The sequence below is a fragment of the Triticum urartu genome, chromosome 3 (assembly GCF_003073215.2).
Source record: "Triticum urartu cultivar G1812 chromosome 3, Tu2.1, whole genome shotgun sequence".
NCBI classification, from domain to species: Eukaryota; Viridiplantae; Streptophyta; class Magnoliopsida; order Poales; family Poaceae; genus Triticum; species Triticum urartu.
In genome coordinates, this window is record NC_053024.1 from 722,061,738 (window position 1) to 722,088,189 (window position 26,452).

The 26,452-nt window shown below is 44.5% G+C and overlaps 1 pseudogene; it reads left to right on the forward strand.

Annotated features, from left to right (window-relative positions):
• Positions 1–4,778: 4,778 nt before the first annotated feature.
• Positions 4,779–25,836, forward strand: LOC125547312 (annotated as a pseudogene).
• The last annotated feature ends 616 nt before the right edge of the window (positions 25,837–26,452 follow it).

Here is a 26,452-nt window from a genome sequence, read left to right on the forward strand (position 1 = left end):
CTCAATATCACGGAAACCCAAACCTCCCACATGCTTAGGCCGGGTCATCACATCCCAAGCAACCCAGTTAGGTTTTCTTTTACCTCTCTTGCTACCCCACCAAAACTGGCGTATGATGGAGGTGATCTTGTCACAAAGTCCACGAGGCAATCTGAAACATGACATGGAGTAAACTGGAATAGCTTGAGCAACCGACTTGATCAAAACTTCTTTACCACCCACTCACAGAAGTTTCTACATCCAGCCTTTTACCTTGTCCCAAACCCTGTCCACGAGATATTTGAAAGTCCCAGTCTTGGAATGACCCACATCAGTAGGCATCCCCAAATACCTGTCTGTCAATGACTCGTTCTGGACCTGTAAGATGTTCTTCATGCTGTCCCTCAGGGGTTGACTACATCCCCTGCTGAAGAAAATTGAGGATTTGTCATGATTAATCCTCTGCCCCGAAGCACTACAGTAAGATTCCAGTAGGTTTGACACTGCATTAGCTCCCTCCACGCTAGATTTGAAAAGCAATAGGCTATCATCTGCAAATAGAAGGTGATTAATAGATGGCGCTGTAGGAGCCACTTTCACACCGACCAAAGCTGATGACTCAGAACTGGATTTTAGGAGGCACGAAAGGTCCTCTGCTGCAATCAAAAATAGGTAGGGGGAGATTGGGTCTCCCTGCCTGAGTCCTCTAGTAGGCTGAAAATTGTCAAGCTTCTCTCCGTTGAACATAACTGAAAAGGAAACTGAGGATACCATGCCCATCACAATATCTATCCATTGCTGCTCAAAACCCAACTTGCCCATGATGGCTTGCAGGTAGGGCCATTCAAGTCTGTCATACGCCTTCATCATATCCAACTTCAAAGCACAAAAACTGTTATTCTTAGACTTGGTCCTCTTCATGAAGTGTAGACACTCATATGCACAAATGATATTATCCGTGATTAACCTTCCTGGAACGAAAGCAGATTGCTCCCTTGATATAATATCCGGCAGGATTAGCTTCAACCTATTGGCCACAACCTTAGAGGCAATCTTGTATAAAACATTACATAAACTGATAGGCCTGAACTGTGACAGGAGGGAGGGATTAGTGACTTTTGGGATAAGAACCAAAACTGTGTCATTGATGCTCTCGGGGCTTTCTTCCCCCCCTAACAATCCTGAGCACCACTCTAGTCACTTCTTCTCCACATATGTCCCAATGACGTTGATAAAAATGAGCTGGGAAGCCGTCAGGCCCTGGTGCCTTAGTTGGGAACATTTGGAAAAGCGTCGTTTTTACCTCATCACTAGTATATGGGGCACAAAGATTAGCATTCATGCCAGCCGTTACCTTCCTCGGTACATGTTGTAGAACAGCCTCCATATCATGCACGCCCTCTGAAGTATAGAGATCTTGGTAGAACTCATTTGCCAACACTTTCAACTCAACCGGATCCTCCACTAAAACTCCCAAAGAATTCTGTAGGGCCCTTATCATGTTCTTTTTTCGCCTTAGACTAGCCCGCAAGTGGAAGAATCTCGTGTTCTTGTCTCTAGCCGCAAGCCATTGTACTCTTGCCCTTTGCCTCCACATGATCTCCTCGGGTGATACAACTCGACTAGTTTCTCGTTAATTTTGAGCTCCAAGTGATTCGGGCCCGTCCTCACCGGATCATCTCGTAGCCGCTTCAGCTCTTGTTGCATCAGTTTTATTTCTTTGCGGACACTACCGAATGTATCACGACTCCACACTTGGAGGTTCTTTGACATGGCAGTTAGCTTTTGTCTCATCTCGTGTACGGTCATGCATGGCGGCCCCGACCATCCACTGGATATCGTATCTTTCAGTCCTTCGTGCGTCTCCCACATAACTTCATAGCGGAAGCTATGTTTAGTCGTTATTCTATCCGATCCGGCCCATTACAACAGAATCGGGATGTGATCAGATGTCGCAGCTTCCAAGTGTTCAACACTGGCCAGAAGACACATAGAAGACCATTGTGCGTTGGAAAGTGCACGATCTAGCCCGCACCTCGTAAATGTACCTCCTGCAACCTTCTTTTCGAAAGTCCAAAAACGGCCTCTGTATCCAAGATCAAGCAAACCGCATACGTCTGTGGCCTCCCGAAAGGCTTGCATTTGAGCGTTACTGCGTCTCCCAACTCCTTCGTGCTCTTCCAAGCATAACACTTCATTAAAGTCCCCTATACAGAGCCACGGCAGCGTACTTAACGTGCTTATATTTTTCAAAACATCCCAAGTCTGGTGTCTCAGGTTGGTCTGAGCTTCACCATACACACTTGTCATGCGCCATTTTTCCTTTCCCGGTTCCTCCACAGAGACATCTAAATGATACACGGAGTAACCCAAAACTTCAATCTTTATTTCTTTGTTCCAAAACAAACCAATACCTCCACTTCTACCCTGGCTATCGACCGCATAAGCACAGTCAAAGCCTAAAGTTCCTGCTAATGCTTCTACCCTAACACCATCTATTTTAGTTTCAATGATACACAGAAGGGTAGGGGTAAACTTCTTCACGAGATCGCGAATTTCATGAACTGTCGCAGCATTACCCGCTCCGCGGCAATTCCACACTAGGGCACTGATTGTCCCCGGAGGCGCCCCTCGAAGGAGCCCGCCAACGGGTTTTTTGTGTTGCCAACACCATCTTTGCCTTCTGAGACCTTGTTGCGCTTCGGATCCCTCTTCGGGGGAGGGCTCAGCGGGGCATCACTATGCAGTATGAGCGCCAGCTAATTAGCATCTGAGCTTGCCGCCTCTCCTCTCATGCCATCGGTGGTAGCCTTAACTGCATGCTCTGTCGCAATCGATCTCTTTTTTCTATTCTCTTCAAAAGCCATATCCTCGTCAGCATCACCAGCCTCCCCTGTGTATTCATTACCATCATGCTCATTGCTCATCTCATAGGACTTTGTGCGACCACCGGATCGGCCACCACGGCGACCCCCCTGGCGTCCTCTACCTTCTCAAGGTCTCTTTCCCGATCGCAGGTACCAGCTAGCTCTCAGATCTTTAAAAACCAGCGCCGAGGGAGGATGTATGCCATCACCATGCTCCTTGAAAAGGTGTCCCAACATGCCATAGACCGCGCACCAGTCCGGCAACCTCTCGTACTTAACTCTGTAGTTTTGGCGCTTGCCATCTCTAATCATCGAAACTGCATTCTTGAGAGGTTTATCTACCTTGATACGAACCCAGACGCGGTAAAAATTCCCCGTGAAATCATGTGATGGCTGCTCCACATGCAGTACCTCTCCCACCTTTGAAGCAAGTGGGCCGACTAGATGCGCATAGAGGTCAGGCACATCATGTATCTGAGCGCAGATGTCCACATAGTCAAGCTTGATCAGGGACGGCTTGGTGACTCCGTCATATGGCACTAGGATCACTGCGTCACCTCGGAAGTTCCAAGGTCCATCTTGCATGACCCACTCCCAATCACCTAAGCATGTAAATTGCACAGTATACAGATTATCCTCTAAAGGTCTGAACTTTGATTCTTGCGCAATATCCCAGGCAGCTCTCATGTTGCGATAGAACCAAGTCTTGCTGTAGGTTTTGTTGGTATTAACCCTAGCGAGGGCGACCCATCTCGCCGCCTCCTTTGGCACCTCCTTCTCATCAACCACAACGTCATCCAAATCCTCTTCACGCAGCCCCAGCTCCTTCATCATTGCTTCAACATCGCTAACCGCAGATGACCCCGAGGCCCCGGTAGAATCCATGGAGATCACTAACCCGATGTAGATGGATCGGGCCTTTGGTGGAAACCCTAGCGCGCCGTCGAACAACCAGGGCGCGGACCAGGAGTGGGTAGCGGTCCCAATGATTGCCCCTTGATCGCTCCTCAGTCGTTTCCTGGCTAGATCGACGAGAGGGAAGAAAACTTCTCGACAGCGGCAAAAATCGCCTCTGGGAGGAGGAAAACCCTAACTTGAGGGAAAAAAGTCTTCTGCGCGTGACTGGTTACCAAAACTAGCTACAACAGGTGCTGGTAGGCTGGCCCAGGAGGGGCTGGCCGAGCCAGGCCATGCGTGGGCGGAGGCCCACGGGGCGCCAGCAGAGTCATCATGGCTCGGTGGGCAGGTTGGGCCGTGAGAGCACATGGTAGCTAGTCCATGGGTGACTGCCGCAAGCGCGTGTGTGTGCTGGAGGCTGCGAAGCATATGTCTGTATGCTGTAGAGAGCTATGAGAGATTTGTTAAGGAAAAAGTACTGTCACGAGCCAACACATTGCAATCAGGAGCAGGAGAGTAAAGGAATAAAGTCTAAGCTTGGTGTGGTGTAAGTCAAGATGGTTTTTGCATGGACACAGGAAAAGCTAAGCTATGTGGGATTTTATTGGCTCTTTTGCTTGGTACATGGTCTTGTATGGAGATGGCAGCGTGTAGGTATTGTTTCGGCTGTGGCCGGATGGTAATCGAGGCGCAGGAGTCACGGGTCCAGTACAGGTCGATGGAAGTTGGTATTTTGAGTTAATGCTTACATTGACAGGCTGCCTGAATTCAAGTGTTGCAGGAATTGTTTGTGCAACGGATATGCTTGATGGAGTAGCAGGATGCCAAGTTGATCAAGATGGACATTGTGCGGCAAGGATGGTGACGTGCGTATAAGGCTTGGAGTAGTCTGGAGCGCGCCGTGACAAGATCATGCAAACACAAGGCATCAATCAATGCACAGATGTGCGGGGCAGAGACGACGCAGGGTGGAGCATGGTTGCAGTCGAACATACACGGCTGGATCGGACTGGACTGTCTGACGGATCGACGGGGATGTCGATCAAAGCAGAAGACGGCGGTGATTTCAGCGACGACGACATAGGAGCTGATGCTGATGGTGGCCGACTTCTGGGGTGTGGAAACACGTGGTGCAGGCTTGAGGGCTTGTGCGGAGGCTTCGACAGACTATTGCGCAGGGTTGATTCAAGATGGTGCACATGAGAGCTTGGAGTCGACAGGGCGCGGGAGGGTGGCATGTACAACCACCATGGAGTCATGTTGAAGGTGGAGCTGGAGTCTGACGGATGACTACACTCTGAGTGGATGGAGGGGCTACAGCGTAAGTTAACGGAGAGTCGAAGCCTATTTCAGCGGGGTAGCGAGAGACACGTGGTTTCAGACTGGGTACCAGTGGTCTGATGGAGACGTGATACTCGGCATCGGTCGGTGATGATCGGTGGTTCTCTGCAGTGGGGGTTGAGGCAGTGGGGGCTAGCTACCCGAGAGACTCGACCAGGACAACAGAGGCTCGACGCAGTGATAGCGGTGAGGCGTGCGGTAAGCACGGGACACAGCGACAGGCCAATGCACTAATGGTGAGACATGTGGTCAGACAAAGTGTGCAGGGGGTGCTGAAACAATGTTGACGAGTACCGGATTCAAGTTGGTGACTGGGTCTATCGGTGCCGGAACATGGACAGGAGTTGACCATGAAGAATATAAGAAAGTGGCGGAGAGTCTGAAATTGTCAAAAGCTGAGAAAGTACATGGCCGTATATTCTATGGTGTTCGGTGCACATGGCAAAGTGCGGATGACAAGTACAGAAGGAGGCGGAGTGCTATAGCTATGGGACATGCCAGAGACTATCCGGAAAAAAAAGGATGAGACAACTGCGAATTTGACTCAGGGTGACGATGAAATTCCTTCAAGTTTCAGACATACAGTTAAGGAGAGTGATGACGTTGAGTTCGGGTAACTCTTATATGTGGCATCTAATATGTGAGTTGTTCACTTTCACGCAAACAGTGATCAGTGTGTGATGGTGTTGGACGGATACTCCGGAAGTTGGGAGCACAAGGTAGAGTAATGAGGAACTTAAGTTTGCTCGAGCGTTGACTGCTAAGAAGACGAGAAGGGACTACAATTGCAAGTGGAGTCACATGGAGTCTGGGAGTAGCAGCGGTGCTCATGGCGTATCTCAAGTCCAATGTACATGAAGGTTCGACGCACGGACGAATTCAAGGTGGTGGAGAATATTCGCCAACGTGGAGTTTGTTAGAGTTGTGTCGAATATTATTGTACAAGGTAGGTTATAGTTGGACTTGGTTTTGGACTATGTGTAGACAGGGTAGGAGTTGTGTCCTAATAGGACACTTGTATCCTAGGCCTCTCATATATATCGGGGGTAGACACACGATGTAACCTATGCCAACATAATAGCACGGGCACACGGGGGAGCCGGCGGCGTGTGCCGGCGCCCGGGCGACCGTAGTGCGGTATTGTATCGATGTCATGGGGAGGAGCGCCCGTAGTCATGCCCCGGGATGTAGCCATGATGATGAACCTCGTTAACAAATCTTGGTGTTGTGCTTGTGTGATTGCTTGGTCCTCGGTAGATCGACGGAGTGCCTAGGATTTATTCTAACAGTTATGATTACAAGTTATGATCGATGCTAGCAAATCTTGCACAACCGTGCAAATTTCAATTAGTTGATAGCTTGATATGCATCCTATATATCTAAGATATTTATCCCAACTATCTTATTTATCTTGATATGTGGCCTATCCACTACATACCTAAGGGCATTTCTAACCGATCCCTTATAACCGGTTAGATGAGTAAAAATTTGATTTTAGTCCTCTAACCGGGACCAAGCTGATCCCTTATCCGTCATAAGGGAGTAAAATTTTTCCTCCGGCTTTCTCCTAAATATACTCCACCGCTCGGCGACTGAGTAAAATACGCGTCTCTCCTCCACTGGCTCCACCTCCACTCCCGCGCCGCATCTGTGTCAGCGCCGCCCCTCCCACACCCCATGAGCACCTGATACGTCTCCAACGTATCTATAATTTTTGATTGCTCCATGCTATATTATCTACTGTTTTGGGCAATATTGGGCTTTATTATCGACTTTTACATTATTTTTGGGACTAACCTATTAACCGGAGGCCCAGCCTAGATTTGCTTTTTTATGCCTATTTCAGTGTTTTGAAGAAAAGCAATATCAGACGGAGTCGAAACGGAACGAAATCAACTAGAGAAGTTATTTTTGGAACGAAAGCCACCCGATGGACTTGGACCCCACATCAAAGAAGGAAGGAGGAGCTCACGAGGGTATGGGGCGCCCCCCTAGGGCGCGCCCCCTATATCGTGGGGCCGTCGTGGCTCCCCTGATGTACCTCGTGCACCCATATATACCTACGTGACCTAAAACTTCCAGAACGCAACATAGACCGAGAGTTCCGCCGCCATAAGCCTCCGTAGCCACCAAAAACCAATTGGGACCCTGTTCCGGCACCCCGCCGGAGGGGGGGAACCCTCACCGGTGGCCATCTTTTGTTGGGGAACGTAGTAATTTCAAAAAAATTCCTAGGCACACGCAAGATCATGGTGATGCATAGCAACGAGAGGGGAGAGTGTGATCTACATACCCTTGTAGACCGACAGCGGAAGCGTTGTGACAACGCGGTTGATGTAGTCGTATGTCTTCACTATCCAACCGATCCAAGCACCGTTACTCCGGCACCTCCGAGTTCTTGGCACACGTTCAGCTCGATGACGATCCCCGGGCTCCGATCCAGCAAAGCGTCGGGGAGGAGTTCCGTCAGCACGACGGCATGGTGACGATCTTGATGTTCTACCGTCGCAGGGCTTCGCCTAAGCACCGCTACAATATGACCGAGGTGGAATATGGTGGAGGGGGGCACCGCACACGGCTAAGGAACGATCACGAAGATCAACTTGTGTTCATGGGGTGCCCCTTGCCTCAGTATATAAAGGATGGGGGAGGAGGAGGCCGGCCAAGGCACTTGGTGCGGCCAGGATGTGGAGTCCTACTAGGAGTCCAAGTCCTAGTAGGATTCCATCAAGAGGGGAGGAAGGGAGAAGGAAGTGGAGGAGAAGGAAAGGTGGCCGGCCCCCTTTTTCCTAGTCCAATTCGGACTAGAGGGGAGGGGGGGCGCAGCAGCCCCTTGGCCCTTTCTCCTCTTCCCACTAAAGCCCATCAAGGCCCATTGCTTCTCCTGTAACTACCCGGTACTCCGAAAAATACCCGAATCACTCGGAACCTTTCTGATGTCCGAATATAGTCGTCCAATATATCGATCTTTACGTCTCAACCATTTCGAGACTCCTCGTCATGTCCCCGATCTCATCCGGGACTCCGAACTCCTTCGGTACATCAAAACTCATAAACTCATAATATAACTGTCATCGAAACCTTAAGTGTGCGGACCCTACGGTTCGAGAACAATGTAGACATGACCGAGACACGTCTCCGGTCAATAACCAATAGCGGAACCTGGATGCTCATATTGGCTCCTACATATTCTACGAAGATCTTTACCGGTCAGACCGCATAACAACATACGTTGTTCCCTTTGTCATCGTTATGTTACTTGCCCGAGATTCGATCGTCGGTATCTCAATACCTAGTTCAATCTCATTACCGGCAAGTCTCTTTACTCGTTCCGTAATACATCATCTCACAACTAACTCATTAGTTGCAATGCTTGCAAGGCTTATGTGATGTGTATTACTGAGAGGGCCCAGAGATACCTCTCCGACAATCGGAGTGACAAATCCTAATCTCGAAATACGCCAACCCAACATGTACCTTTGGAGACACCTGTAGAGCACCTTTATAATCACCCATTTACATTGTGACGTTTGGTAGCACACAAAGTGTTCCTCCGGCAAACGGGAGTTGCATAATCTCATAGTCATAGGAACATGTATAAGTCATGAAGAAAGCAATAGCAACATACTAAACGATCGGGTGCTAAGCTAATGGAATGGGTCATGTCAATCAGATCATTCAACTAATGATGTGATCCCGTTAATCAAATAACAATTCTTTGTCCATGGTTAGGAAACATAACCATCTTTGATTAACGAGCTAGTCAAGTAGAGGCATACTAGTGACACTCTGTTTGTCTATGTATTCACACATGTATTATGTTTCCGGTTAATACAATTCTAGCATGAATAATAAACATTTATCATGATATAAGGAAATAAATAATAACTTTATTATTGCCTCTAGGGCATATTTCCTTCATCTTCATCATCCCGGTGCTCTCCATGACGAGGAGAGAGTAGTTCTCCCTCGGGGCTGAGTCAATAATCTAGATCACATCGCCATGTGATTTAAAATCAATAGTTCACATCTTTATGTGATTGGTTCACATCTCCATGTGACTAACACCCAAAGGGTTTACTAGATTCAATAATCTAGTTCACATCGCTATGTGATTAAGACCCAAAAAGTGATCATGTTTTGCTTGTGAGAGAAGTTTAGTCAACGGGTCTGCCACATTCAGATCCGCGTGTATTTTGCAAATTTCTATGTCAACAATGCTCTGCATGGAGCTACTTCTAGCTAATTGCTCCCACTTTCAATATGTATCCAGATTGAGACTTAGAGTCATCTGGATCAGTGTCAAAGCTTGCATCGACGTAACTTTTTACGACGAACCTTTTTGTCACCTCCATAATTGAGAAATATTTCCTTATTCCACTAAGGATAATTTTGACCGCTGTCCAGTGATCTACTCTTAGATCACTATTGTACTCCCTTGCTTAACATAGTGTAGGGTATACAATAGATCTGGTACATAGCATGGCATACTTTATAGAACTTATGGCTGAGGCACAAGGAATGACTTTAATTCTATTTCTATCTTCTGCCGTGGTCGGGCTTTGAGTCTTACTCAATTTCACACCTTGCAACACAGGCAAGAACTCTTTCTTTGACTGTTCCATTTTGAACTACTTCAAAATCTTGTCAAGGTATGTACTCATTGAAAAAACTTATCAAGCGTCTTGATTTATCTCTATAGATCTTGATGCTCAATATGTAAGCAGCTTTACCGAGGTCTTTCTTTGAAAATCTCCTTTCAAACACTCCTTTATGCTTTGCAGAATAATTCTACATTATTTCCGATCAACAATATGTCATACACATATACTTATCAGAAATGATGTAGTGCTCCCACTCACTTTCTTGTAAATACAGGCTTCACCGCAATTCTGTAAAAAACTATATGGTTTGATCAACTTATCAAAGCGTATATTCCAACTCCGAGATTCTTGCACCAGTCCATAGATGGATCGCTGGAGCTTGCATATTTAGTTAACACCTTTAGGATCGACAAAACCTTCTAGTTGCATCGTATACAACTCTTCTTTAGTAAATCCATCAAGGAATGAAGTTTTGTTTATCCATTTGCCAGATTTCATAAAATGCGGCAATTGCTAACATGATTCGGACAGACTTGAGCATAGATACGAGTGAGAAAATCTCATCGTAGTCAACACCTTGAACTTGTCGAAAACCTTTTGCGACAATTCTAGCTTTGTAGATAGTAACACTACTATTAGTGTCCGTCTTCCTCTTGAAGATCCATTTATTTTCTATGGCTTGCCGATCATCGGGCAAATCCATCAAAGTCCATACTTTGTTCTCATACATGGATCACATCTCAGATTTCATGGCCTTAAACCATTTCACGGAATCTGGGCTCATCATCGCTTCCTCATAGTTCGCAAGTTCGTCATGGTCTAGTAACATGACTTCCAGAATAGGATTACCGTACCACTCTGGTGTGGATCTCACTCTTGTTTACCTACGAGATTTGGTAGTAACTTGATCTGAAGTTACATGATCATCATCATTAGCTTCCTCACTAATTGGTGTAGTAGTCACAGGAACAGATTTCTGTGATGAACTACTTTCCAATAAGGGAGCAGGTACAGTTACCTCATCAAGTTCTACTTTCCTCCCACTCACTTCTTTCGAGAGAAACTCCTTCTCTGGAAAGGATCCATTCTAAGCAACGAATATCTTGCCTTCGGATCTATGATAGAAGGTGTACCCAACATTTTCTTTTGGGTATCCTATGAAGACGCACTTCTCCGATTTGAGTTTGAGCTTATCAGGATGAAACTTTTTCATATAAGCATTGAAACCCCAAACTTTAAGAAACAACAACTTTGGTTTCTTGCCAAACCATAGTTCATACGGTGTCGTCTCAACAGATTTGGATGGTGCCCTTTTAACGTGAATGCAGCTGTCTCTAATGCATAACCCCAAAATGATAGTGGTAGATCAGTAAGAGACATCATAGATCACACCATATCTAATAAAGTACGGTTATGACGTTCAGACACACCATTACATTGTGGTGTTCCAGGTGGCGTGAGTAGTGAAACTATTTCACATTGTTTTAAACTGAAGGCCAAACTCGTAACTCAAATACTCTTCTCTACGATCAGATCGTAGAAACTTTATTTTCTTGTTACGATGATTTTTCACTTCACTCTGAAATTCTTTGAACTTTTCAAATGTTTCAGACTTATGTTTCATCAAGTAGATATACTCATATATGCTCAAATCATCTGTGAAGATCAGAAAATAATGATACTTGTCGCGAGCCTCAATATTTGTCGGACCACATACATCAGTATGTATGATTTCCAACAAATCTGTTGCTCGCTCCATTGTTTCGAAGAACAGAGTCTTAGTCATCTTGGCCATGAGGCATGGTTCGCAAGCATCAACTGATTCATAATCAAGTGCTTCCAAAAGCCCATCAGCATGGAGTTTCTTAATGCGCTTTACACCAATATGACCTAAACGGTAGTGCCACAAATAAGTTGCACTATCATTATTAACTTTGCATCTTTTGGTTTCAATATTATGATTATGTGTATCACTACGATCGAGATCCAACGAACTATTTTCATTGGGTGTGTAACCATATAAGGTTTTATTCATGTAAACAGAACAACAATTTATTCTCTTACTTAAATGAATAACCGTATTACAATAAACATGATCAAATCATATTCATGCTTAACGCAAACACCAAATAACACTTATTCAGGTTCAACACTAATCCCGAAAGTATAGGGAGTGTGCGATGATGATCATATCAATCTTGGAACCACTTCCAACACACATCGTCACTTCACCCTTAACTAGTCTCTGTTTATTCTGCAACTCCCGTATCGAGTTACTAATCTTAGCAACTGAACTAGTATCAAATACTGAGGGGTTGCTATAAACACTAGTAAAGTACACATCAATAACATGTATATCAAATATACTTATGTTCACTTTGCCATCCTTCTTATCTGCCAATCACTTGGGGTAGTTCCGCTTCCAGTGACCAGTCCCTTTGCAGTAGAAACACTTAGTCTCAGGCTTAGGACCAGACTTGGGCTTCTTCACTTGAGCAGCAACTTGCTTGCTGTTCTTCTTGATGTTCCCCTTCTTCCCTCTGCCCTTTTCTTGAAACTAGTGGTCTTGTCTACCATCAACACTTGATGTTTTTCTCGATTTCTACCTTCGTCAATTTCCGCATTACGAAGAGCTTGGGAATCGTTTCCGTTATCCCTTGCATATAATAGTTCATCACGAAGTTCTACTAACTTGGTGATGGTGACTAGAGAATTCTGTCAATCACTATCTTATCTGGAAGATTAACTCCCACTTGATTCAAGCGATTGTAGTACTCAGACAATCTAAGCATATGCTCACTAGTTGAGCGATTCTCCTCCATCTTTTAGCTATAGAACTTGTTGGAGACTTCATATCTCCCAACTCGGGTATTTGCTTGAAATATTAACTTCAACTCCTGGAACATCTCATATGCTCCATGACGTTCAAAACGTCTTTGAAGTCCCGATTCTAAGCCATTAAGCATGGTGCACTAAACTATCAAGTAGTCATCATATTGAGCTAGCCAAACGTTCATAACGTCTGCATCTGCTCCTGCAATAGGTCCGTCACGTAGCGGTGCATCAAGGACATAATTCTTCTGTGCAGCAATGAGGATAAACCTCATATCACGGATCCAATCCGCATCATTGCTACTAACATCTTTCAACACAATTTTCAATTAATCATATTACTTATGAACTCCCACTTAGATAGACATCCTTCTAATCCTCTAAGTGATCACGTGATCCATATCAACTAAACCATGTCCGATCATCACGTGAGATGGAGTAGTTTCATTGGTGAACATCACTATGTTGATCATATCTACTATATGATTCACGCTCGACCTTTCGGTCTCTGTGTTCCGAGGCCATATCTGTATATGCTTGGCTCGTCAAGTATAACCTGAGGATTCCGCGTGTGCAACTGTTTTGCACCTGTTGTATTTGAACGTAGAGCCTATCACACCCGATCATCACGTGGTGTCTCAGCACGAAGAACTTTCGCAACGGTGCATACTCTGGGAGAACACTTCTTGATAATTAGCGAGAGATCATCTTAAAATGCTACCGTCAAGCAAAGCAAGATAAGATGCATAAAAGATAAACATCACATGCAATCAAAATATGTGACATGATATGGCCATCATCATCTTGTGCCTTTGATCTCTAACTCCAAAGTATCGTCATGATTTCCATCGTCACTGGCATGACACCATGATCTCCATCATCTTGATCTATATCAATGTGTCGTCACATGGTCGTCTCGCCAACTACTGCTCTTGCAACCATTGCTATCGCATAGCAATAAAGTAAAGCAATTATTTGGCGCTTGGATCTTATGCAATAAAGAGACAACCATAAGGCTTCTGCCAGTTGCCGATAACTTCAACAAAACATGATCATCTTATACAACAACTTATATCTCATCATGTCTTGACCATATCACATCACAACATGCCCTGCAAAAACAAGTTAGATGTCCTCTACTTTGTTGTTGCAAGTTTTACGTGGCTGCTACGGGCTGAGCAAGAACCGTTCTTACCTACGCATCAAAAAACCACAACGATAGTTTGTCAAGTTGGTGCTGTTTTAACCTTTGCAATGACCGGGCGTAGCCACACTCGGTTCAACTAAAGTTGGAGAAACTGTCACCCGCTAGCCACCTTTGTGCCAAGCACGTCGGGAGAACTGGTCTCGCATAAGCGTACGCGTAATGTCGGTCCGGGCCGCTTCATCCAACAATACCGCCGAACCAAAGTGTGACATGCTGGTAAGCAGTATGACTTATATCGCCCACAACTCACTTGTGTTCTACTCGTGCATATAACATCAACACATAAAACCTAGGCTCGGATGCCACTGTTGGGGAACGTAGTAATTTCAAAGAAATTCCTACGCACACGCAAGATCATGGTGATGCATAGCAACGAGAGGGGAGAGTGTGATCTATGTACCCTTGTAGACCGACAGCGGAAGCGTTGTGACAACGCAGTTGATGTAGTCGTACGTCTTCACGATCCGACCAATCCAAGCACCGTTACTCCGGCACCTCCGAGTTCTTGGCACACGTTCAGCTCGATGACGATCCCCGGGCTCCGATCCAGCAAAGCGTCGGGGAGGAGTTCCGTCAGCACGACGGCGTGGTGACGATCTTGATGTTCTACCGTCGCAGGGCTTCGCCTAAGCACCGCTACAATATGACCGAGGTGGAATATGGTGGAGGGGGGCACCGCACACGGCTAAGGAACGATCACGAAGATCAACTTGTGTTCATGGGGTGCCCCTTGCCTCAGTATATAAAGGATGGAGGAGGAGGAGGCCGGCCAAGGCACTTGGTGCGGCCAGGATGTGGAGTCCTACTAGGACTCCAAGTCCTAGTAGGAGTCCATCAAGAGGGGAGGAAGGGAGAAGGAAGTGGAGGAGAAGGAAAGGTGGCGGCCCCCTTTTTCCTAGTCCAATTCGGACTAGAGGGGAGGGGGGCGCAGCAGCCCCTTGGCCCTTTCTCCTCTTCCCACTAAAGCCCATCAAGGCCCATTGGTTCTCCCGTAACTACCCGGTACTCCGAAAAATACCCGAATCACTCGGAACCTTTCCGATGTCCGAATATAGTCGTCCAATATATCGATCTTTACGTCTCGACCATTTCGAGACTCCTCGTCATGTCCCCGATCTCATCCGGGACTCCGAACTCCTTCGGTACATCAAAACGCATAAACTCATAATATAACTGTCATCGAAACCTTAAGCGTGCGGACCCTACGGTTCGAGAACAATGTAGACATGACCGAGACACATCTCCGGTCAATAACCAATAGCGGAACCTGGATGCTCATATTGGCTCCTACATATTCTACGAAGATCTTTATCGGTCAGACCGCATAACAACATACGTTGTTCCCTTTGTCATCGGTATGTTACTTGCCCGAGATTCGATCGTCGGTATCTCAATACCTAGTTCAATCTCGTTACCGGCAAGTCTCTTTACTCGTTCCGTAATACATCATCTCACAACTAACTCATTAGTTGCAATGCTTGCAAGGCTTATGTGATGTGTATTACCGAGAGGGCCCAGAGATACCTCTCCGACAATCGGAGTGACAAATCCTAATCTCGAAATACGCCAACCCAATATGTACCTTTGGAGACACCTGTAGAGCACCTTTATAATCACCCATTTACGTTGTGACGTTTGGTAGCACGCGAAGTGTTCCTTCGGCAAACGGGAGTTGCATAATCTCATAGTCATAGGAACATGTATAAGTCATGAAGAAAGCAATAGCAACATACTAAACTATCGGGTGCTAAGCTAACGGAATGGGTCATGTCAATCAGATCATTCAACTAATGATGTGATCCCGTTAATCAAATAACAACTCTTTGTCCATGGTTAGGAAACATAACCATCTTTGATTAACGAGCTAGTCAAGTAGAGGCATACTAGTGACACTCTGTTTGTCTATGTATTCACACATGTATTATGTTTCCGGTTAATACAATTCTAGCATGAATAAAAAACATTTATCATGATATAAGGAAATAAATAATAACTTTATTATTGCCTCTAGGGCATATTTCCTTCATCTTCATCATCCCGGTGCTCTCCATGACGAGGAGGGAGTAGTTCTCCCTCGGGGCTGAGGGTATGTACCAGTAGCTATGTGTTTGATCTCTCTCTCTCATGTTCTTGAGATGATACGATCTTGATGTATCGCGAGCTTTGCTATTATATTTGGATCCTATGATGTTTCTTCCCCCCTCTTCTCTCTTGTAATGAATTGAGTTTCCCCTTTGGAGTTATCTTATCGGATTGAGTCTTTAAAGATTTGAGAACACTTGATGTATGTATTGCCGTGGATATCTGTGGTGACAATGGGATACCACGTGCCACTTGATGTATGTTAAGGTGATCAACTTGCGGGTTTCGTGACATTGGGGACCTATGCATAGGGGTTGGCACACGTTTTCGTCGTGATTCTCCGGTAGAAACTTTGGGGCACTCTTTGAGGTTCTATGTGTTGGTTGAATAGATGAATCTGAGATTGTGTGATGCATATCGTATAATCATACCGACGGATACTTGAGGTGACATTGGAGTATTTAGGTGACATTAGGGTTTTGGTTGATTTGTATCTTAAGGTGTTATTCTAGTACGAACTCTAGGGCTGTTTGTGACACTTATAGGAATAGCCCAACGGATTGATTGGAAAAAATAACTTTCAGGTGGTTTTGTACCCTACCATAATCTCTTCGTTCGTTCTCCGCTATTAGTGACTTTGGAGTGACTCTTTGTTGCATGTTGAGGGATAGTTTTATGATCCAATTATGATATTATTGTTGAGGGAACTTACACTAGCGAAAGTATGAACCCTAGGCCTTGTTTCCTAGCATTGCAATACCGTTTACGCTCACTTTTATCATTATTTACCTTGCTGTTTTTATATTTTCAGATTACAAAAACCTATATCTACTATCCATATACCACTTGTATCACCATCTCTTCGCCGAACTAGTGCACCTATACAAATTACCATTGTATTGGGTGTGTTGGGGACACAAGAGACTCTTTGTTATTTGGTTGCAGGGTTGCTTGAGAGAGACGTCTTCATCCTACGCCTCCTACGGATTTATAAACCTTATGTCATCCACTTGAGGGAAATTTGCTACTGTCCTACAAACCTCTGCACTTGGAGGCCCAACAACGTCTACAAGAAGAAGGTTGTGTAGTAGACATCAAGCTCTTTTCTGGCGCTGTTGCCGGGGAGGTTAGCGCTTGAAGGTATATCTTTAGATCTTGCAATCGAGTCTTTTAGTTTCTTGTTTTATCACTAGTTTAGTTTATAAAAGAAAACTACAAAAAAAATGGAATTGAGTTTGTCTCATACGCATCGCCTTTTTAATATCTTTCGTGAGTATGATGGAAAGGATAATTGTGCTCAAGTGCTAGAAGAAGAAATCTATAAAATGTTTGGCACTAAATATTTGAATGATGAGCATGATTGCAATTTTGTTAGTACGAATTCTTTGATATCCATAATACTAATGATGATTGCACTAGTTATGATGAAAATGCCTCCTATAAACATGTCAATTTTTATGGAGTAGACTGGGTTTGCAAGTACACACCAAATAGGGAAGATAGATATTGCAAGAGGCATAAGTACTTAGAAACCAAATCTTTGCAAGAAATCCTAGATGAGTGTGCTGAAAGATTCAATATTTTTCGTGCCCCTTGTGAAATTTGCAATGAACATGGTCATTTAAAGCTCCAATGCTATTTTTTTCATGATCAAGTCGTGTCCAAACATTGTGATAATTTGATTACCCTTGAGAATCATAAAGAGCTTAGCCTTCTTTTGGGTTATGAAGAAATTAAACGTATAACTGAGGGTATTCCAAAGTTTAATCTTGATAGAGTTCTTGATTTTGATATATAGAAAATTTATATGTATTGTGCGGTGAATTGCATTGATAATCCTTATATTGCCAACTACATAAAGATAAGAAAACAATTATAAGATGAAGCTAATACTAATGAAAGGGAAGAGACTTCCCAATATCCTCCTATTATTTCTTATGATGAATCAAGCAACGAGGAGGAGCCTCCTATTCAACCAATCTCATTAATAAGGAGCTCCAAAAAGAGGATTGAACCCACACATGATGTGGTGAAGAAGAAGAAAAGAAAAAGGAAGAGAGGTAAAAATGTATCTCTCCCAAATAAAGTTGCTCCTATTACTATTGTGCCTCATGAAAATATAATTGTGGAAGATAATGATACTTATTATGATCTTGAAAATCTTTTTGGCACTTGCTTGGAAGAATATAATAATTGCTCTACTATTGGTGCTATCCATGCTATTAATGATGAGAGTGATTATGCTTATGATACGAAAAGGCCCAAGCTTGGGGAAGATATGTTTGATGAGGATGACATATTTGAGAATATATTTGCTACAATTAATGCTTGTCCCAAGCTTGGGGATGCTACGCTTAATGATGATATTTTTAGCCTTCCATGTTTAGATATGCAAAGTGATTATGATGAGAACAAAGTTGCTACTTATGATGATTATTGTGATGAAACTTATGCTATAAAAAGTAGTGATGATTATATTTATAAAACTTGTCATGATTATGATTACCCCTTCTCTGAACATTACTCTTTTAATATGGAAACAATTTATAGTATTCGAGTTTCCTATGATACTCCCACTATTATGAATGAGAAGAATTTTGCTTATGTGGAGAGTAGTAAATTTTCTATACTTGTAGATCATGAAAAGAATGCTTTAGGTGCTGGTTATATTGTTATATTCATTCATGATGCTACTGAAAATTATTATGAGGGAGGAACATATGCTTGTAGGAATTGCAATAATATCAAGTTTCCTCTCTATGCGCTTAAAGTTTTGAAGTTATGCTTGTTTTACCTTCCTATGCAAGTTGATTCTTGTTCCCACAAGTTGTTTGCTCACAAAATCCCTATACATAGGAAGAATGTTAGACTTAAATGTGCTAGTCATATTCTTCATGATGCTCTCTTTATATTTCAATTCTTATCTTTTATGTGAGCATCATTGACATCATCATGCCTAGCTAGGGGCGTTAAACGATAGCGCTTGTTGGGAGGCAACCCAATTTTATTTTTGTTCCTTGATTTTTGTTCCTGTTTAGTAATAAATAATTCATCTAGCGTCTGTTTAGATGTGGTTTTATGTGTTTGATTAGTGTTGGTGCCAAGTAGAACCTTTGGGAAGACTTGGGGAAAGTCTTGTTGATCATGCTGTAAAAAACAGAAACTTTAGCGCTCACGAGAATTGTTGCCATTTTTATTTGGAGAGTTCTATTTAGTTAATTATTTTTTCAGATGATTAATAGATAAATTACTCAGATCCAGCAATTTATTTGAGAATTTCATGAGTTCCAGAAGTATGCGTTTGATCCAGATTACTACAGACTGTTCTGTTTTTGACAGATTCTATTTTCGATGTGTTGTTTGCTTATTTTGATGAATCTATGGCTATTGAAATAGTTTATAAACCATATTGAAGTTGGAATACAGTAGGTTTAACACCAATATAAATAAAGAATTAGTTCATTACAGTACCTTGAAGTGGTGATTTATTTTCTTATACTAACGGAGCTTACGAGTTTTCTGCTAAGTTTTGTGTTGTGAAGTTTTCAAGTTTTGGGTAAAGATTCGATGGACTATGGAACAAGGAGTGGCAAGAGCCTAAGCTTGGGGATGCCCATGGCACCCCCAAGATAATCCAAGGACACCAAAAAGTCAAAGCTTGGGGATGCCCCGGAAGGCATCCCCTCTTTCGTCCACTTCCATCGGTAATTTACTTGGAGCTATATTTTTATTCACCAACATGATATGTGTTTTGCTTGGAGCATCAAATTATTTTGTTAGGATTTGCTTGCTGTTATTTAGAACAATGTTTTGCATCTTTTATTTCAATAAAAGTGGCATTGATAGCCTCTACTATGCCTATGTTACAACTATACATGTTGCTGTTTAAAAACAGAAAGTTTACCGCTGTTGCAATAATTCCCTAGAAAAGTCACAGTGTGATAAAATGTTGAAACCTTTTGGATATTAAGCTCTGATAAATTTACTACAGTGGGAATTTTCTTTCATAATTTTTGGAGCTAGGGAAGTATGGATGTTGCAGCATTCTTTACAGACTATCCTGTTTAGGCAGATTGCTGTTATGTTTGCATTGTTTGCATATGTTTGCTTCTTTAATAATTCTATTTGAGGATAGGACTATTAAATATGCAGAGGAATTTAGTATGCAATGTTGAATAATAATTTTAGTGATTTGCTACAGTAGAGTATGATAAGGTTTTGGCAATGGTTTATACTAACTTATCTCACGAGTCCTTGTTGAGTTTTGTGTGGATGAAGCTTTTGGGATTTAGGGAGACCGTGATATGAGAGGAATTAAGGAGACACAAAAGCTCAAGCTTGGGGATGCCCAAGGCACCCCAAGATAATATTTCAAGAAGTCTCAAGCATCTAAGCTTGGGGATGCCCCGGTTGGCATCCCACCTTTCTTCTTCAACAACTATCGGTTAGTATCGGTTGATCCTAAGTTTTTGCTTCTTCACATGATGTTTGCTATTATTAGATGTCATGTTATTTAGTTTTGCTTTCTGTTTGAATAAAATACCAAGATCTGAAATTATTAAATGTTAGAGAGTCTTCACATAGTTGCATAATTGTTCGACTACTTATTGATCTTCACTTATATCTTTCGGAGTAGTTTGTCATTTGCTCTAGTGCTTCACTTATATCCTTTTAGAGCATGGTGGTAGTTTTATTTTATAGAAATAGATGAACTCTCATGCTTCACTTATATTATTTTGAGAGTCTTAAATAGCATGGTAATGTGCTTAAAAATCCTAATATGCTAGGTATTCAAGAATAATAAAATTCTCTTATGAGTGTGTTGAATACTATGAGAAGTTTGATACTTGATAATTGTTTTGAGATATGGAGATGGTGATATTAGAGTCATGCTAGTTGAGTGGTTATGAATTTGAGAAATACTTGTGTTGAAGTTTGTGATTCCCGTAGCATGCACGTATGGTGAACCGTTATGTGACGAAGTCAGAGCATGATTTATTTATTGATTGTCTTCCTTATGAGTGGCGGTCGGGGACGAGCGATGGTCTTTTCCTACCAATCTATCCCCCTAGGAGCATGCGCGTAATACTTTACTTTGATAACATCTAGATTTTTGCAATAAGTATGTGAGTTCTTTATGACTAATGTTGAGTCCATGGATTATACGCACTCTCACCCTTCCACCCTTGCTAGCCTCTCTAGTACCGCGCACCTTTCGCCGGTACCATAAACCCACCATATACCTTCCTCAAAACAGCCACCATACCTACCTATTATGGCATTTCCATAGCCATTCCGAGATATATTGCCATGCAACTTTCCACCATCTAGTTCATCATGACACATTCATCATTGTCATATTGCTTAGCATGATCATGTAGTTGACATAGTATTAGTGGCAAAGCCACCGTTCATAATTCTTTCATACATGTCACTCTTGATTCATTGCATATCCCGGTACACCGCCGGAGGCATTCATATAGATTCATCTTTGTTCTAGTATCGAGTTGTATCATTGAGTTGTAAATAAATAGAAGTGTGATGATCATCATTCAATAGAGCATTGTCCCAAAAAAGGCCAAAGAAAAAAATTAAAAAAATATAAAAGGGGCAATGCTACTATCCTTTTACCACACTTCTGCTTCAAAGTAGCACCATGATCTTCATGATAGAGTCTCCTATGTTGTCACTTTTATATACTAGTGGGAATCTTTCATTATACAACTTGGCTTGTATATTCCAATGTTGGGCTTCCTCAAAATGCCCTAGGTCTTCGTGAGCAAGCGAGTTGGATGCACACCCACTAGTTTCTTTTGTTGAGCTTTCATATACTTATAGCTCTAGTGCATCCGTTGCATGGCAATCCCTACTCACTCACATTGATATCTATTGATGGGCATCTCCATAGCCCGTTGATACGCCTAGTTGATGTGAGAATATCTTCTCCCTCTTTGTCTTCTCCACAACCACCATTCTATTCCACCTATAGTGCTATATCCATGGCTCACGCTCATGTATTGCGTGAAGATTGAAAAAGTTTGAGAACATCAAAAGTATGAAACAATTGCTTGGCTTGTCGTCGGGGTTGTGAATGATTTGAATATTTTGTGTGGTGAAGATGGAGCATAGCCATACTATATGATTTTGTAGGGATAGCTTTCTTTGGCCATGTTATTTTGAGAAGACATAATTGCTTTGTTAGTATGCTTAAAGTATTATTATTTTTATGTCAATATGAACTTTTGTCTTGAATCTTATGGATCTGAATATTCATGCCACAATTAGGAAGAATTACATTGAAATTATACCAACTAGCATTCCACATCAAAAATTATCTTTTTATCATTTACCTACTCGAGGACGAGCAGGAATTAAGCTTGGGGATGCTTTATACGTCTCCAACATATCGATAATTTTTGATTGCTCCATGCTATATTATCTACTGTTTTGGGCAATATTGGGCTTTATTATCCACTTTTATATTATTTTTGGGACTAATCTATTAACCGGAGGCCCAGCCCAGATTTGTTGTTTTATACCTATTTCAGTGTTTTGAAGAAAAGGAATATCAGACGGAGTCGAAACGGAACGAAATCAACTAGAGAAGTTATTTTTGGAACGAAAGCCACCCGATGGACTTGGACCACACGTCAAGGAAGGAAGGAGGAGCTCACGAGGGTAGGGGCGCCCCCCCTAGGGCGCGCCCCCCTGTCTCGTGGGGCCCTCGTGGCTCCCCTGACGTACCTCCTGCACCCATATATACCTACGTGACCTAAAACTTCCAGAACGCAACATAGATCGGGAGTTCCACCGGTGGCCATCTTCATCATCCCGGTGCTCTCCATGACGAGGAGCGAGTAGTTCTCCCTCGGGGCTGAGGGTATGTACTAGTAGCTATGTGTTTGATCTCTCTCTCTCTCTCTCTCTCGTGTTCTTGAGATGATACGATCTTGATGTATCGCGAGCTTTGCTATTATATTTGGATCCTATGATGTTTCTTCCCCCCTCTTCTCTCTTGTAATGAATTGAGTTTCCCCTTTGGAGTTATCTTATCGGATTGAGTCTTTAAAGATTTGAGAACACTTGATGTATGTCTTGTCGTGGATATCTGTGGTGATAATGGGATACCACGGGCCACTTGATGTATGTTAAGGTGATGAACTTGCGGGTTTCGTGACATTGGGAACCTATGCATAGGGTTGGCACACGTTTTCGTCGTGATTCTCCGGTAGAAACTTTGGGGCACTCTTTGAGGTTCTATGTGTTGGTTGAATAGATGAATCTGAGATTGTGTGATGCATATCATATAATCATACCCACGGATACTTGAGGTGACATTGGAGTATCTAGGTGACATTAGGGTTTTGGTTGATTTGTATCTTAAGGTGTTATTCTAGTACGAACTCTAGGGCTGTTTGTGACACTTATAGGAATAGCCCAACGGATTGATTGGAAAGAATAACTTTGAGGTGGTTTCGTACCCTATCATAATCTCTTCGTTCGTTCTCCGCTATTAGTTACTTTGGAGTGACTCTTTGTTGCATGTTGAGGGATAGTTTTATGATCCAATTATGATATTATTGTTGAGGGAACTTACACTAGCGAAAGTATGAACCATAGGCCTTATTTCCTAGCATTGCAATACCGTTTACGCTCACTTTTATCATTAGTTACATTGCTGTTTTTATATTTTCAGATTACAAAAACCTATATCTACTATCCATATACCACTTGTATCACCATCTCTTCGCCGAACTAGTGCACCTATACAAATTACCATTGTATTGGGTGTGTTGGGGACACAAGAGACTCTTTGTTATTTGGTTGCAGGGTTGCTTGAGAGAGACCATCTTCATCCTACGCCTCCTACGGATTGATAAACCTTAGGTCATCCACTTGAGGGAAATTTTCTACTGTCCAACAAACCTCTGCACTTGGAGGCCCAACAACGTCTACAAGAAGAAGGTTGTGTATTAGACATCAGCACCCACCTGCCACCGGTGACACTCGCTCCGCTGCTGCCCGCGCCAAGTTGGATTTGTGTCTCCTCGTCCCGTCGCTGGAACCAGTGGAAGGGGGTCCGATGCTCTGTGCATGGTGAGGATGTGGACTTGGGTGCGAGGGAAGAAGACACTACAAGTGAAGAACTACAACGCCACATATAACTAAATCCAATGACTAGTAGGAAGTAGTCAGTAAAAAAAAAAGAAATTTAAACAAAAAGCCCAGTGCTAATGTATAGCACGTGCCAACCCGGGGATGCAATTGCGCTATTTTTTTTAAGCAGACTTAAAAAAATGAATTTGAACAAAAAGCCCAGTGCTAATGTATAGCACGTGCCAACCCGGGGGATGCAGGCCATCTTTTCGTCCGTGTGCACTTTTGGTGCTGGGTCACGGGTTGGGCTCGGCGGCCTCTTTTATTTGTGCACTTTGGCATCTTTCGCAGCTGACAGCCGTGCATGATCCCCGTGTTGGCGATGTACTAGGCAGAATTCGGCCTAATAAACTAGTCGGCCTTTAATTAAACTCCCGATACGGTACTAATTAGTCTGCGCAGCGATTTGCCCGGTGGAATATTCCCGCACCGGGCCACCCGACTGGGCCCGTTTCAGGCCCCCGAGGCCCTCTCGTCTGCCCCCTGTGGAGCGCCCACCCAAGCTGCTCGATTTCCCCTAGAAGAAAAACAAGCTGATCGAGGGCGGAGACTCGCATCAATAATGCTACACTTACGGATGCTTGTTTACAGACCAGCGTTTGCTTAGCCAGAGGGATATCATCGGAGGGCCCGCAGAGGAAAATCAAGGAACGGCCGCTCAACACGTCAGCCTGTAGCGTTCTTCGGTGCAATTGAGAGCGGAGCTGCCCCAGGGCCGAGTCCATCGTGCGCGACTTCGTCCGGCAGGCCGTCCGCAAGGACGTCGGCCTCGCCGCCGGCCTCCTCCGCCTCCACTTCCACGACTGCTTCGTCCAGGTACCCTTGCCTCGCCTGCGTTGATTGTTTCCCGAATCCCATCAATCCAGTATTTGGCTCATGCATCGAAATGCAGGACGCGTCGGTGCTCCTGGACGGGTCGGCCACGGGGCCGGGGGAGCAGCAGGCGCCGCCCAACCTCACGCTGCGCCCGTCCGCCTTCAAGGCCATCAACGACATCCGGGACCGGCTGGAGCGCGAGTGCCGCGGCGCCGTGGTGTCCTGCTCCGACATCCTCGCGCTCGCCGCGCGCGACTCCGTGGTCGCCACGGGCGGGCCGGAGTACCGCGTGCCGCTCGGGCGCCGCGACAACCCGCGGCTCTCCACGCCGCAGGACGTGCTGGGGCCTCCCCGCGCCCACCTCCGCCGTGCCGTTCCTCCTCGACGTGTTCCACAACCACAGCCACGACCTCGTCGCCCTCTCCGGCGGGCACACCGTGGGGCTCGGGCACTGCGCCTCCTTCGAGGGCCGCCTCTTCCCGCGCCCCGACCCCACCATGAGCCCCGACCACCTCCGCAGGCTGAGGCGAACGTGCCCGGCCAAGGGCACCGACCGCCGCACCGCGCTGGAGTCTGGACGTGCGCACGCCCGACGTGTTCGACAACAAGTACTACGTCAACCTGGTGAACCGGGAGGGGCTCTTCGTATCGGACCAGGACCTCTTCACCAACGACGCCACCCGGCCCATCGTGGAGCGCTTCGCGCGCAGCCAGCGGTACTTCTTCAGCCAGTTCGGCGTGTCCATGGTGAAGATGGGCCAGATCAGGGTGCTCACCGGCGACCAGGGCCAGGTCCGCCGCAACTGCTCCACTCGCAACCCCGGCACCGCCGACGGCCTGCAGTGGTCGTCCCTGAAGCAGACCGTCGTGGACGCCGCTGCGGAGAGCCTCGGTTTCTAGCATTAGAATGTAACTACTGGAGTAGTAGTACCAGTTAATCATGTCGAAATAAAATACGTAGCGAGCAAGGCAAGGCGTGACGATGAGTCTGTGACTCTGTGTACCACCCAAACGTGTGTTCTGTTCACCAGTTAGTTTAAGTGGGACTGTCTATTCTGCAATCGACTGATTTGTAATTGGTTTTCACTCAAATTTATCAACCAATAAACAGGTGACAGCTGTATGTCCTTTTTTCCCTGGGGAAAACGGGTCGGGCTGTATATGTGACCCGTCAAGCAACTAACAGCAACAAAAAAGGTTGAACCAGTCGCCCCTCTATCTTTTCCTTTCCTGTACATCAAAAGCACCTGCCAGAAAAAAAAATCAACATTAAAACAACTGGCGTCTCTCCATCAACTTGGAGGCCACGAAAAAGGCTTCCCCCACGACTCTTCTACCCCCTTTGACTCTCCATCAACTTGGAGGCCACGAAAAAGGCTTCCCCCACGACTCTTCTACCCCCTTTTCACAGATCTCACCTAACAGGTTGTGGGTGAGGAGATAGAAGGGGAAGGCGATAAAAAGAGATGCCATGGAAGTGGGAAAGGGAGGGGAAGAACATGGCACGGACGCCATGGGAGAGGGGGATGGGAAAGAAGAAGAAACATGGCAGGGGCGCATGGGAGAAAGGCAATTACCTGGAGGGAGAACACACGCAAGCACTTGGGGGTCACAAAAAGATCATCCACAGGTACATGAAAATCTTCACCTCCTCTGTTGCACTCTGCTTT